Genomic DNA, 13,785 nt, shown 5'->3' with positions numbered 1-13,785 from the left:
CATGACATACTTCACGTATCCTCGTAGACTAAAAGTGCATAAAGACATAGATATTCAGCGCTTTATATTAAATGCTTTAATGTATCAGAGCTTGTTCTATTTACTGTTTTTACATCTCTTTGCAGAGGTTTTTGACATTTTGTTTTTAAAGACACTTCACACTTTATAATTTTAAAAACTTGCAGATGTTGAAATTAAAACGGTAGACGTCACACAACTTGAGGTTGCGCTGCACATCACTGTAATTTGAGTGGAAACGCGGCACTTTCACACTGTCAGAGGTCAAGCCTTTGTGGGTGTTAAGAGGGATTTTTATTTTGAACTGTTTCTGAAAAACAGAGAGGGCTGTTTAAATGATGCCAATTTTGTAAGTCTTTATTTAAACTGTCTACTGTAGCTCATTTAATTAAATGTCCCTAAATTCTTGAAACGACATTAGCAGTTAGCTTGCTGGTGCTTTAAAGACATACAGATGAACTGGATGCACAGAATAGTGTAGAATGCAGATGCCGAAATCCACTTTATGCAAGATTTTTCGTAACTCTACAAGTTACGTGTAAACTTGACTTTTTGTTTTTCTTTATTAAGCCTCTGCTAAAGATACACTATAAAAGCCCCTTTTTGCTTTAGTACTTAAGTGAATGCTAAATACACTATTGCAAAGTGTTATTTTCCTTGACTGTTAAATCATACATATAGTTCAGATTGCATTTCCTAAGGCCTTCTTGTGAAGTGTACAAAGCTGGCATTTGTCGGCATTATGTAAACTAATGTTAGCATCATAACATTAACACAGTTGGTTTTTTGTTCATAGTGCGCAATGCCTTTGGTACGCCGTGTGTTTGTGATTCGTCTGACTCATCTCGGGTCAAAACTGCTTATGACATATTTGCCAAACTGCACTTCAGAACACAGTGTGACTGAACTGACCTGAAACATTCAACTGAACCTGGTTCAAAACAGACAAATTTACCTCTACAGACTTTACCTCTCCAGAATCAGACTAGTTCTTGTGTGTCTTTTGACGAGACCCACTTTAAAAACAACTTGCATAGACTGCCTCTTTTACACTGAAAATATGCAAAAGTATAGTTGATTTAAGATGCTATAAGTAAGTAAGCAAACTAAAACTCGTGTCATTTCCTTGAGGTTTTAATTTCCAAATTAATTTTAATTAATTTCTTATTATATATATTGAAGAGAACTTGAAAAATGCACAAATATATCAGTACAAAAATATATACATTGGCATAAATATATTGATGTAAAATCCCTGTTCAGAGCAAAACAACTATTTAATTAAAAAATGATTAAGATAAAAATGAAAATAGGCAGTTATTTAAATCTAATTGCAACACAAATGTGTCTTCTAATGCTCGTCTGTAGCTAATTGCAATTTCAGACGACCAGACAAAAATGTAATAGTCTATTAAAAAAAACAACAACAATCATGCTTTCCACATATAAAAATTCAGGTGCCATAATTATGAAACTTATTTTTTAAAAGAATGTGAATAGAGCTTAGCATTTTTTATCTGTATTCATACTGTATTCAGCCCATTTTGATGTTTCTGTGTTTTTCCTCTTTGTCCTCACTTTTTAAATGTTTTCAGTATGTACCAAGGGTTGTTTTGTTAATGGACCATCAACATTGCAATTTTCTAAAAATAAAATGTTAAACTGGAGACTAAGACGTCTGTACCTGCTTGTGATGCAGAATTATGTGATTATTCATTGAAAATCAGCTACACGGTTTTTCTCAAAGCTGCCCATGGTCTGAATGTTTATCAGGTGCATGTCATGCATCAGTGCAGCTGGGCTGTTTCCCATCACATTCAGGCATGTGGTAATTGACTCACCTGTACAAGGTTCAGAGATGGATATAATGTGTATCGTTAGCATCATAGTCAGCGGATCAAATTGTAATGTCTCCAGAGAGATTTTAAAGGTTTGTGATAGATTCAGGACGGTACGTCACGCTGAATTAAAAGTTAGAGGAGTGGTGCAGTCTATTAAATTGTCTGAGGCGTTTTGGAAGGTGGTTGATTATGCTTCCAAAAGGCATGACTTTGCCCCTTTGTCAATTAACAGAAGTGTTTCCCCCTTTGTCCGTTACATACTGTAATATACATCTTTTGCAATGCATAATGCACATATTTTGTTTTGAAATCTTTTTTTGGTTAATTTTGAAGTCTTAATGAGTAAATTTTAGTAAAAAGGTGAAGAATATTTGTTAAATTAAAAGAATAGTTAACCCCAAAATGAAAATTGGCCTCAACTTAAATAAATTTTCTGCAATTTTAAATTTTTGGGTGAACTATTCCTTTTATTTAAAAAATTTTCAGTATTGCCCATTTGTTATGATTGAACTTGTTTGTATGTTTATATATAGACAAACATGGAAAACAAATTATATTAACGCTACTGTTCAAAAGTTTGGGGTCGGTGAACAATAATATTCTGAAATATTATACAATTTAAACTGTTTTGTGTTTGAATGTATTTTAAAATGTAATTTATTCCTGTGATGACAGCTGAATTTTTGGCTTCAGCGTCACATGATCCAACATTTCTTATTATTATCAACATTGAATGTTGTTGTTCTACTTAATTTGTTTGTGGAAAATATGATGCTTTTTTAGGATTATTTGATGAATAGAAAGTAAAAAAACATTCAATTGATATAGAATTTTTATAACCTTCTTTATTGTATCTTTTAAATCTTTATTGTAACTTTTAATCAAGTTAATGCATCCTTACTGAATAAAAGTTTTAATAAAAAAAATAAAAAAAAAATCTTAAATGACCCCAAATGTCTGAACAGTATATATATTCAACATTTTATTATATTGGTCATTAGCCACCTTGGTTTCTAATGACTAAAATCTGCCTTTTAATAAAACTCATTCACTAAAGAAATAGGGATTGTGCCGCTACATCAGGAACATGGCCACCCGCATTGCACAAGTCAGGAGAAACCAGAGCCTTTCCACTGGCTGGTGGTCTTCCCTGACCTTTGACAAACCTTTGTCCCTGTTAACCTCTCAATTAACCTCGACACCACCCCACCTGTGCTGCCTTCTGTTCCCACCGACAACCTGCTGCCGCCCCCTCACTTCCTTCTGTCATTTTCTGCCCAGATACCGCCTGCCAGAAAATTACCATCTTATTTCACTAATGGCATTGCTGAAAATATTGGAAGTCGTCTCTAATCACATGGGAGAGTTTTTCTATTCTTTTTTCTCCATATTCTTCCACTTTTTTTTGTTCAGAAAGAGGGGGAGTTGAGAAGTCCAGGTAAGTGTGCAGTGACCTTTTCACAAAGTCATCCACCTCTTCTCCTTTTAATCAAACCCCCTCTGTTCCTCTCTGTGCCACCACTTGTAATGTCACAATTAAGTTGGCTCCATTGTTTCTGTTTTCAGACTGAAGAGACGTAGCGCTCCTTGGTACCCGGGTCATTTCTCTTACAATATTAAATAAGTCATTAGAGACCCGTGGCCACCACCCCCACCCCGGATGCCGGAAATGAATATCTGCCGTTGCCCGGCACCTTTTGTAGTACTCTAAAATTGCATATTCAGAGTTGTAGTTGCACTGTTCTTGCATCATAAGAGGACAAGCAAATATGCAGTTTGATTTGTGCAAGCGTGTAGTATGATATTGAATGATAATGAGCTTAAAGATGATAACTACCGGCCTCTGGCCCTTAGCTAACCCAACATTATGGCTGCTTTAGTGATATTTATGTCAGAAGGACTGTAGTAGAGACCTGCGCGGGACGGATCTCGCGCTCCTGCAAGATTCTGTCTTTTCTGTCCCGCACCTGCCCGCTCCCGCAGAAAAATATCTTATCTGGGCCGCTCCCGCCCGCGACATTCATGTTTTGTCCCACTCCAGCCCACAAAAGCCCGCATAAAAGTAATCTATATAGATTTTCTTTCAGCATATCAAAGAAATTTACATTAAATGGTTCTGTAACATCTCCTAAGATCCACAATATCCCAGCATAAATGCTCCCGATAAAATATTTGTTATTTAGGCTAAGCATCAACCTTCACAAACCACTGTTATTTTAACAGAAAAGCAAGTATTAGTTGTTCTTTTTGCTTTTGTGCAACACATAAATAACAATTTATGTTTTAGACATTTTATGTTTAGATAATTTCTATTTTGCGGGAGTCCCGCGAATCATTTTATTCTCCCGCATTCCGCACACACACGAGTCTCTTCCCACCCGCACTCGCCCATCAAGAGTTGTCCCGCGCCGCACCCTGTTGCGTTGGGTCCCGCGGTTCCTGCAGTGTGGGTCTCTAGACTGTAGAGCCAAAGCAATGCTTCATTCTTCTGAAATGTGGTCTTGTACAGAGATATGTGGCCTTCAAAGGTTATATTTTCTGTACACTTTGTGAACTGTAAATTAGACCCCTTTATCAATTAACAGAAGTATTTCCCTATTTGTCAGTTATATAATATCTCTTGTGCTGTGCTGAAAATCAGCTTTTTAAAAATTGCTTGTAAATCCCGCATTATGCTATATTATGACCAGATCTTGGAATCAAGTTTTTGTCAACCTGTTTTCTTTCAATTAGCAGAGGTTTTGTTCTTTTTGGAACTGATTGGTCATAGGCTTCATTGACAGTGTTGCCAGATTGGATGGACGATTTCCAGCCCAAAAGCTCACAAAAACCCGCTCAAAACTTTAACTGTCAAAATAATGTGATTGAATATGTAAATCAAGGTTGATAAGGGCCATTTTTAACTCCTTAAAAAAAATAATGACGACAAAATAATATAAATATAACGTTAGATACATTTCCTAGTTAAACGGATCAAATCGGGGCAAATAGCCTACATTAAAGAGAATTAGGCTACCGAACATGAATAAAATATGCAAGCAGACACTGTCAAAACGGCAATCAAGAAATTAACCGATACCCTCGAAACAACACATGCATCATTTTCAATGTCAGCAGTCAGAATAATCCAATTTAAATGCAAAAAGTGCAGGTATTTCACACTCGTTCATGCACACACAATGACAGTCAAAACTGTGTCATTCATTGATGCACACTGAATTATAATCCGACAATTAAAAAAAAACAACAACAACAACAATAATGCACTTACCTTCGTGTCGGAAGCCTCTTGTTAAGTTCATATTGTAGAACATAATACAGAACTTTGCAAAGTCAAAACTAATCAAGTCTAGCCGTTTTCAAGGATTTATCAATCTGGACCGTTTAAAAGATAAAAGACAGGATCGTATAAACCAAGATATTTAGTTTCGGTTTTGATTCATTAATTCAAATGTGCTCTGATTTCGGAGTTGCAGTGATAGAGCCTTCGTGTCACAAAGCTAATCAAGTCTAGCAGTTTTCAAGGATTTATCAATCTGGGCCGTTTAAAAGATATAAGACAGGATCGTATAAACCGACATTAGTTTCGGTTTTGATTAAGTCAAATGTGCTCTGATTTCGGAGTTGCAGTGATAGAGCCTTCGTGTCATCTCACTCCACAATAATTCACGTTTTGAGAGTTGAGTCACTGTCCCACTCTTTAACAAATATTTAGTCATTGTGATTACGTAAATATACAGTCATACTACATTCAAAATCAGATACGTTATAACTTATCACGCTAAAAACTTGTCACTCATGAATCATAACGTCTGTCTGCTGCTCTCGATAAGTGCGGCTGTCGACGTTTACATCAGCACCAGCGCCTCTGCGGTGTGTGTGTGTGTGTGTTTAGTAACGTTGTGATGACTGATTGGATACAGTACATGCATACTTGGGCTTGTTTGTTAAACAATTAGCCTATGCACAATAAAATTCAAAACCGCCCAATCTGGCAACACTGCTCTTTGATCTGAGCTTATGCACCTTATGCAAAAAAGGCATTATGTGTGGATCATTTTGGCAATATTCACTCAAAAACTGAGGTCAGTGATCAAGGAGACCTACAACCAAACATTTCCAAAATGGAAAAAAAAAACTGTGCTAATTGAAAGAAAGTTGATACAAAGATTGAATCCAATATTTGGTAGTAGGCCGGTAATTTTTGAATGGGAAGATTCCCAAAAAGTACAAAAATGAACCATTTTTGTATTTTTTGGGAAGTTGTTATACCTTGTATGAGCATAGCAGTCGGATTTAGTCCAGTGTAATAACATTAACAATAACCAGCATATTTGGGAAAAAGAAGTTCCTCTCCTGGTCAAAATGACCAGAACACAATCTGAGTAACATATCAACATTATTTGCAATGCATAATGCACATCATTTTTTATTTGTTTGTTTTGAAAGATTTCTTAAATAATGTCGAATAAGTATTATTGAATCAATTTGCGTAAAATTAGTGTTCAATAACTGTTCGGTTAATATAAAAAATGTTGCCTTGTGAACCAAACCCATCCCTTGTCTTGAAGTCGAGCACTTCTGTTCATCGCCATATGCATAATGTACCATCCTGCCCTTTTTAAACATCAGAGTCAATGAGGCTTTTGAGTGGACAGTCTTTCAGATAGTAGAGTTTGAAGGGTAGATCTGTCAGTCAGGTAAGCAAAGGCAAGACGTGGAGGACATGGAAGGGGGAAAAATAGAGTTCAAGAAATGTCACTCTCAATTAATCTCCTCAGGTCCTGTCCCCATTAAAACCCTCACACATGGGGGATGCTTTACAATGCAAATGGCCTCATTACCTAGCCAACTTAATTGACTGTGACAAGGGCTGGGGATGTTTTGCATTCAATATTTTTGTTTTCTTGTAATTTCAGATTTCAAATTTGCTGAAATACAGTTGTGAAGTGACAAAAAAGGGTCACATGAAAAACTTTTATATAGCAGAAGATGTTTATTTTGAATTCTTTTGTGCGTTATTTTTGGGAACGAGGAAAAATACAGCCTGTTTCTAACCTATGACAATCACCTCACGACAAACAGCTTGTCATATTGTGCTTTTATCTTCCTTTTTGGAATTTTGTTCCTAAAAATGGTATTAAGTGTAAAATAGACAGCGAATGAAATGTAAATGATTTGCAGGTTTGTATTTTGTATTTCAGCTCTGCCTCATTGTACTCACACCTTAAATATTTAAAGACCCCCTCCATAAAACCTTTGCTACTTTACAAGGGCACCGCATGCTGTTTAATCTCTCTTTACCTGCAGGCGAAGCAACAGCAATGTAACGACAGCAAGCGGTAGTTAGTGAGATCAGGAAAACAAGCCCACAGCCACAGACGGGGCACGGAGCGGTTCAAAGTTTCTACGGTTCGTCTTTTTGAAGTTGAGCACTGACAACACCGGCTTTGGGTTTAAAATGAAAGAGACACATTGAGACGTATTTTGAACATGTCTTAGCTTTTCATATGCAACTTTTTCAACTGCTTACCAAGAGTTAGCTGTGAAGGCTTGTCTAGCCTATTAGCAAGACATTAAAGTTCTGCACTTCCCTAAATGCATTGAACCATGGGAGAGGCAAATTGAATTGGACGCGTGGTTCGGAAATGCCTGTTTATTTGCTTGTTCGCAGTCATTGAGCTATAAATTGGATGTCACCTTTGCTACTTGTCATTCTTTGATATGTATGTGTTGTGGGTACCAAAGCACGGGGGTTGATTGTTTGCTCTTAACATCACTTAAATGAAAGGCCTCAATAGTCTGTAGTCATTCTCAATGATTGGCAGTTTTGTTTGCCGTGATGCTTTGAGTGTGTGTATCGCGATCCACACACGCTGGATTTGACAGTAATTATGTAAAGAAAAAAACATATCAGTTTTCTTCTGGCCTTTAAATATGCATCTGAATGTGCAGCACATTTAGCTATTTATGGTTTTGTCAATCGGCTGTGGAATTCATGGTTTATGAAAGATAAACAATTTAATCACTTTGTTTTTTCAGTCTGATATCTTGTGGTGAAGTCAGTGGCATGTCAAATCTGGCTAGCATATTTACTCAAGTCTGTCAGTGTGCAGATCTGATGCTGTCTTTACACTGACATCAAAACATTATGATAGAGTGTGCTAGTATGAATATCACGAGACCCATATTTTACCCTAGAGTCAACTGAAAAATTAAATGTATATTTTGTTTAAAGAAAATGAGGCCTATTTTAGGATCATTAAGATGTCTATCAGTATGGTTTTTACATTATGACATTTATTTTCATGACGATGTCCTCCAAGGTTGTAATTACTGTAATAGATAAATATTATATACATTACATTATTTAAAATAAAAATAAATAAAAAATGATAGACAGATAGATGTTATGATAAAAATAGATATTATAATATAAAGATATTTTATTATAATAAGCTCAACAATAAAAAAAAAAAAAGCCAACCGAAGCACCAGAACTAATTGACCTTTTTTTTTTTTTTCTTTCCCTGGTTGCACCAGAAATCATCAGTCAGAACAAGCTTAGACAAGATTAAATCTGTTTTCTGCTGTAATTACACCATTACAGATGCTCTTGATTTGTTTGTCAGGCTCCTCAGACAATAGCTACACCTGTTTATGTCTCTGTTTTACTTGTTTATTCACCATTCAGAGGCAGCCTGTCAGGCTGACAGGTACTATTTGTTGCATTGCCACAGCAGTGTGGTGTTTATGCCTGCATCTGATTGTTGCATCGCTGGGCGACGCAAGGGAATACAGGGAAACTTCACAGGTGTGTGAAACACGCACCTGCAGCCTGCTCTCGCAGGGATAACCACTTGTGTCCCGACACCACCCTCGTAATAGCTGCGTGTCCTGTGGTCTTTCATGGAAATCTACCACCCCAGCTTCCTAGACTTGTTCATTCATTCATCTAATCTCCATCCTCATTCCACTGTGCTTGCACTACTTCTGCATTACTGAATGTGATATATTTCCTGCATTATTACGTTATTTCAGGTCAAACGCATGTGGATGCAGTAAATTGCAACATAAAAGGTTTAATGTGGGATTCTGCTGTGTTCTGAGCAGAAGCTTAAGGAAGGACCAGAATACGGCCCTGGAAGAAATACGTGCCTCATGGAAGATTGGAGCGATTGTGGCTTCTCTTTCTCATCTCAGTCCCTCTTCTAAGAATCGAAAGTGACTAACAAAGAGAAATACTCCACTGCCTGAGGAATATTCATGATCTGGCTTCCAGGTTAAAAATGTATATGCAAATTTGCTACATTAGAGCATGCACAGGTTGTTAATAAATTAGCACATGGCAGAAATAATTCCGCTTAGCAGGATGAATCTTTGTGCAAGCTGTCAGCTGTCGCATTGTTCTGGATAGAATGTGACGCTGAGATGGCAACACAGCCAGTGAACTGTGATGTTTTAGTGTACCGGCTCCTAAATCTCGCGGCACTGGCAAAAATTGTGTCTTTTGTGTGTGTGTGTGTGTGTTAGCGTGAAAGGGATCGTGTTGGTGTGCATGCATTCGTGAGTGTTTTAAAGCTCAGGATTTATGAAGTAGGACAGACAAAGCCAGTATAATATTACCTCTCTTTGGAATGAAATGATGCATAATTTATTCCGCCTCAAAAGGAAATATCTGCCTTTTTCTCATCTCTTAAATTACGGATATGAATTTGGTAGCGCCGTGTCTGGATTGTCTTCTGTGAATTTACAGTCGCCATTTGCTGAAAATGATGCAATATACCTGATCATCTCTATTATTATTTCCGCAACTACTGAGGAAGTCAATGAGCAGTTATACATTTACCCAGAGGGAAGTTTTATTATTCAGAGGTTGCTTTGTCATAGGATTTTAGTTATGTTTTAATATCAACTTTGTCTTAGATATTTCACCTAAGGTTGCTTTTGGAGCAATATAATTATGCAATTGTCATTATTGTTATTAAATTGTTATTATGCAAACCTACAGTAGGAATTAAAAGATAAAATGTTACTGTTTGCAGATTGCTGTTTTATAGCTCCAGAAATGTAATTAACTTACTTAACTTAATTATTTTCCTACGAAACTTAAAGTTATCAGTTTTCATTACAGTAACAACTTTAATATCTCATTTGTTTGTCCTTGATAGCACTCGGAGTAAATGCAGAGCAAATGAAGACTTTTACTCGCTGCAAGTCTCCTCAGATGCTTCTCCTAAAATGATTAAAACAGAAATAAATGCGACAATTACTGACATACAGTAGGGAGTGAATACCTATAGCGTTTTGATGTTGGAAGTGTTTGAGAAGTGTTTGAGTTCAAATTGAGATCTTTGACTTTGATTGCACTTGCCAGCACAATTTGAGACATCGGTGAGAGGAGAAACATCTGAGAAACAGGAGCCTTGAAAGGAAAACTCACCATTTGCTCTCCATTTAATCTCATTGCTGTCTAGGAGAAAAAAAACTGAGATTATAAAGCAATCTCGTTTAGGATTTTTCTTCCCTATACTGTCTCTTCAAGTATCCTCCTCAGTCTTCCAAAGTGCAGTCCAAGCAGGGTTACCTATGTGTCTGACCATGCATGAGAATATCTGTCCGTGTCTGCTTGCATCAGCTCATTGGACTGCCAAGCCTGTGATTCCGTGAGTGTTTACAGCCTTTTGTGCCAGCTGGTGTTGCGTGGCACTTCTTCTTGACCCGTCCCAGATTAGCATAGCAAGATCTGTGGAGCGCAGCAGCCTGACATTCTATTTGTAAAGCCCTAGATGCAGTCGTGTAAGATGTCAAGTGACTCACAGCAAGTTTTAACAAGCGAGTTTATCTCCTGTTTAAACATTCTGTACACATCGTAGCATATCCTTAAAGAGGCTGCCCTATCTTTTAATTAAGTCCCAGACTAATGTGGCACCTAATTGACTAATCAGGAGATTTTGTTTTCTCTAATTTACTGGAAAAACCAGCAGCACATAAGCTTTTTAATTTCAACAGAATGGGACAGTCACAGCTGCCGCAGAAATTGAAAGTGTCGCTATAGAGAAGGGGGATGTTGGGCAGGGGGTCTCTTTATCCTTGGTTTAGTCTGCGATTAAAACTTTTTGACAGCGCTATAAATGTGTCAGTTGTGGGCAGATTTGTTTGTTTGTCATAATGAAACTGCCTTCGTAAGCCATTCTACTTCTACAGTGTGACAATTTAGGAACTTACTTGATTTTATCTGTCAGGAGTTAGTTAGCTTTGTTTCCATGTACTGAATATAATTTATGCCAAAAAAATCAATATACTGTACCACAAAAAAGCAATTTTTGAGTACAGCAGAATTTCTATCCCATGTATTTAAAATTAAATTTTCATTGGCTAAATAAATAAATAAATAATTTAAAATAAAATAATGACAATTTATGCAAAAAAAAAAAAAAAGATATTGCAAAAGCTATTTTAGAATAAAGCATTTCAATTTCTTGTGTTCGGGAAAACAGAACTGTCATTGCCAAGCTAAATAAATAAATAAAGTTGTTCATTAAAAGTTATTATTGAATAGAGCTGCATTTCCATGCCATGTGTTCAAGAAAACATTGTCATTGGCTAAAAATAAAATAAATAAATAATATATTTTTTGTTACAAAGGTAATTTATGCAACAACAAAAAAATCTAATAAAGCAGCATTTGAAACCTGTCTCTAAGAAAACAAGAAAAAAAAAAATACATTTCGCAAAAACTATTTTTGAATAAAGCAGCTTTTTCATCACACAAAAAAGATTAATTACTTGCATAATAGTTTAGTTCAAATGTTTTTCAAGTTAAAGACATAAATACAGCCAAAATTAAACACATGCACTGGTAATACCCCTAAATAGTTAGTGCACAGGCTGTAAAAAGGTCTGGGTGGTAGATAGAGGTTTTTGTTTACTGTAGCCGGTAAACAAAGCTCTAATTCAAGCCCAATGATTACAGCATGTACGACAGAATCTGTGGGATTTAATGATGTGTATCAATGCCTTTAAGACATTACAACTGGCTTGTACAGTGAGTGGAACTGTGTTGCATGGAGTGCAAATGTTTGAAACTGTCCACAGATGCCTTATAGGACTTCTCGTGAGACGCAACAGCTTGTGTATGTGTGTGTGTGTGTGTGTGTGTGTGTGTGAGAGAGAGAGTGTGTTTTTGAACAGCTAGCTTTACTTTCATGTCAACATAGCCCAGAAGAAGAAGAGGAGTTTAACCTTAGATTGTAAAAAGGGCTTGTTCGACTTCACAGTGTCAGACTTCAACACGCACGGATTCTGAGTGAATGGAAAAGTCCTGTCAGGAAGGTTGCTGTGAGGGCAGCAGATCTGAAAAGTCTGTAAACAATGATTCATCGGCATGTGCCAGAGCGCAAAGGAAGGAAGGCAGATCTCCTGTCCATGTCGCTCACAGGAAGAACACTGCAGCCTGGACACAGACACAATCAGGCCTCTGTTTTAGTCTTGCAAATCAGAGATTCATGCTTCATGAGAAGCCGCCCATAGGCCGGCCATACTGTGTAATACACAGAAGGGGTTTTCCTATCCACTTTTTTCTATCTCTTTCTTGCTTTTTCAGCAGAAAAAGACTTTTCTGCAGTGCATGTTATGTGATGCATGTGGGCTGGGCAATATGTTTTATTGCAGTCTTGATAAGATATTGTTTAACGATGATAAGCTCTGGACATTTTTGCTCAATATGGACTAATAACAGTCTATCACACATCAGAAATAAACTCAACAACAGCCAGTCAGTGCATGTCGCTAGTAAGTCTGCATGTTTTATGTCTCTCAAACACATGTGACGCCTGATGTTTTTAATGTCTGCATCATGAACTTCATCTCCAGACCTGCTCTGAGAGTCACCTTTTAGCTTTTCACCATTTCATTTGAGAAAAGCTACCGTCAAATGCACAATGAAACTCAAATGCTTCATGACAAACCGCCAAATAAAAGTTTGATAACAGTATAAATACATTAAAATGTACTTTTTTTCAAAGTAATAACAATAGTATTTTTATTTTTAAGGAATATTGTACACCCAAGATATTCTTTCATAATTTTTACGGTTCTGTTGTGCAGCATCTTATTTGACAAAAAAATAAAAATGCAGTATTTTATTGTAAATCAGTTGTTGCATTCATTTGATTACATTTAAAAGTTTTATTAATAAATTTTTATTAGACACAATTTTGATGATAAATTTGTATTAAATCAAAAAACACATAATTTAGGGGCTCTATTGGAGTTTAATTATGAAAAGCATTTCCTTCCCCATTATAATGATGATAAATATCATATGATATGAAAAATAATATCATGATAATATTTTTTACCATATCGCCCAGCTCAAGCCAGTTCACATACTATCCGTTTGCAAAATAAGAATTAGTGCATCTCAAATCATAGTATGTCAAAGATTGCATACTTTTTCTGGTAGATTTTTAAAGTGTGCATTCTTTCTTTGTGCTGAAAAGAGGAGGTTGTGGCATAATTGTTCTGTTTTGGCTGATTCTTTCTCGTTGAATGTCCTGTCTTGTATCTTAAATATGTCAGATTGCGGACTAAATTGAGAAGCTGCATTAGTGTTGACTTAAAATATATAGCCTAAAGCTACAAGTTAAATGACTTGGATAAGCTACATTTTAATGCTTGCATGTGATGAGGGAGACTCAGTTTTATGGTGTGGTTTTATTTCTCACCACTGGTTCATTGTCTTACGACATATATAAAAGTATGTACTTCATCATCAGAGATGTACATACTATTAGTGTGATTTGGGACACAGCCACGCTCATTAGCTGCAATAAAAATAACAGCGAATCAGTGTAAAAAGTAAACACACAGAGTCATTAAGACAGCAGTGCAAATACATCAGACGTTTATTAGCATAAACACT

Source organism: Sinocyclocheilus rhinocerous, unplaced genomic scaffold (assembly GCF_001515625.1).
Source record: "Sinocyclocheilus rhinocerous isolate Xijiao unplaced genomic scaffold, SAMN03320098_v1.1 scaffold395, whole genome shotgun sequence".
Lineage (NCBI taxonomy): Eukaryota > Metazoa > Chordata > Actinopteri > Cypriniformes > Cyprinidae > Sinocyclocheilus > Sinocyclocheilus rhinocerous.
The sequence above is the reverse complement of the archived record's forward strand: the minus strand, read 5'-3'. Positions refer to the sequence as shown.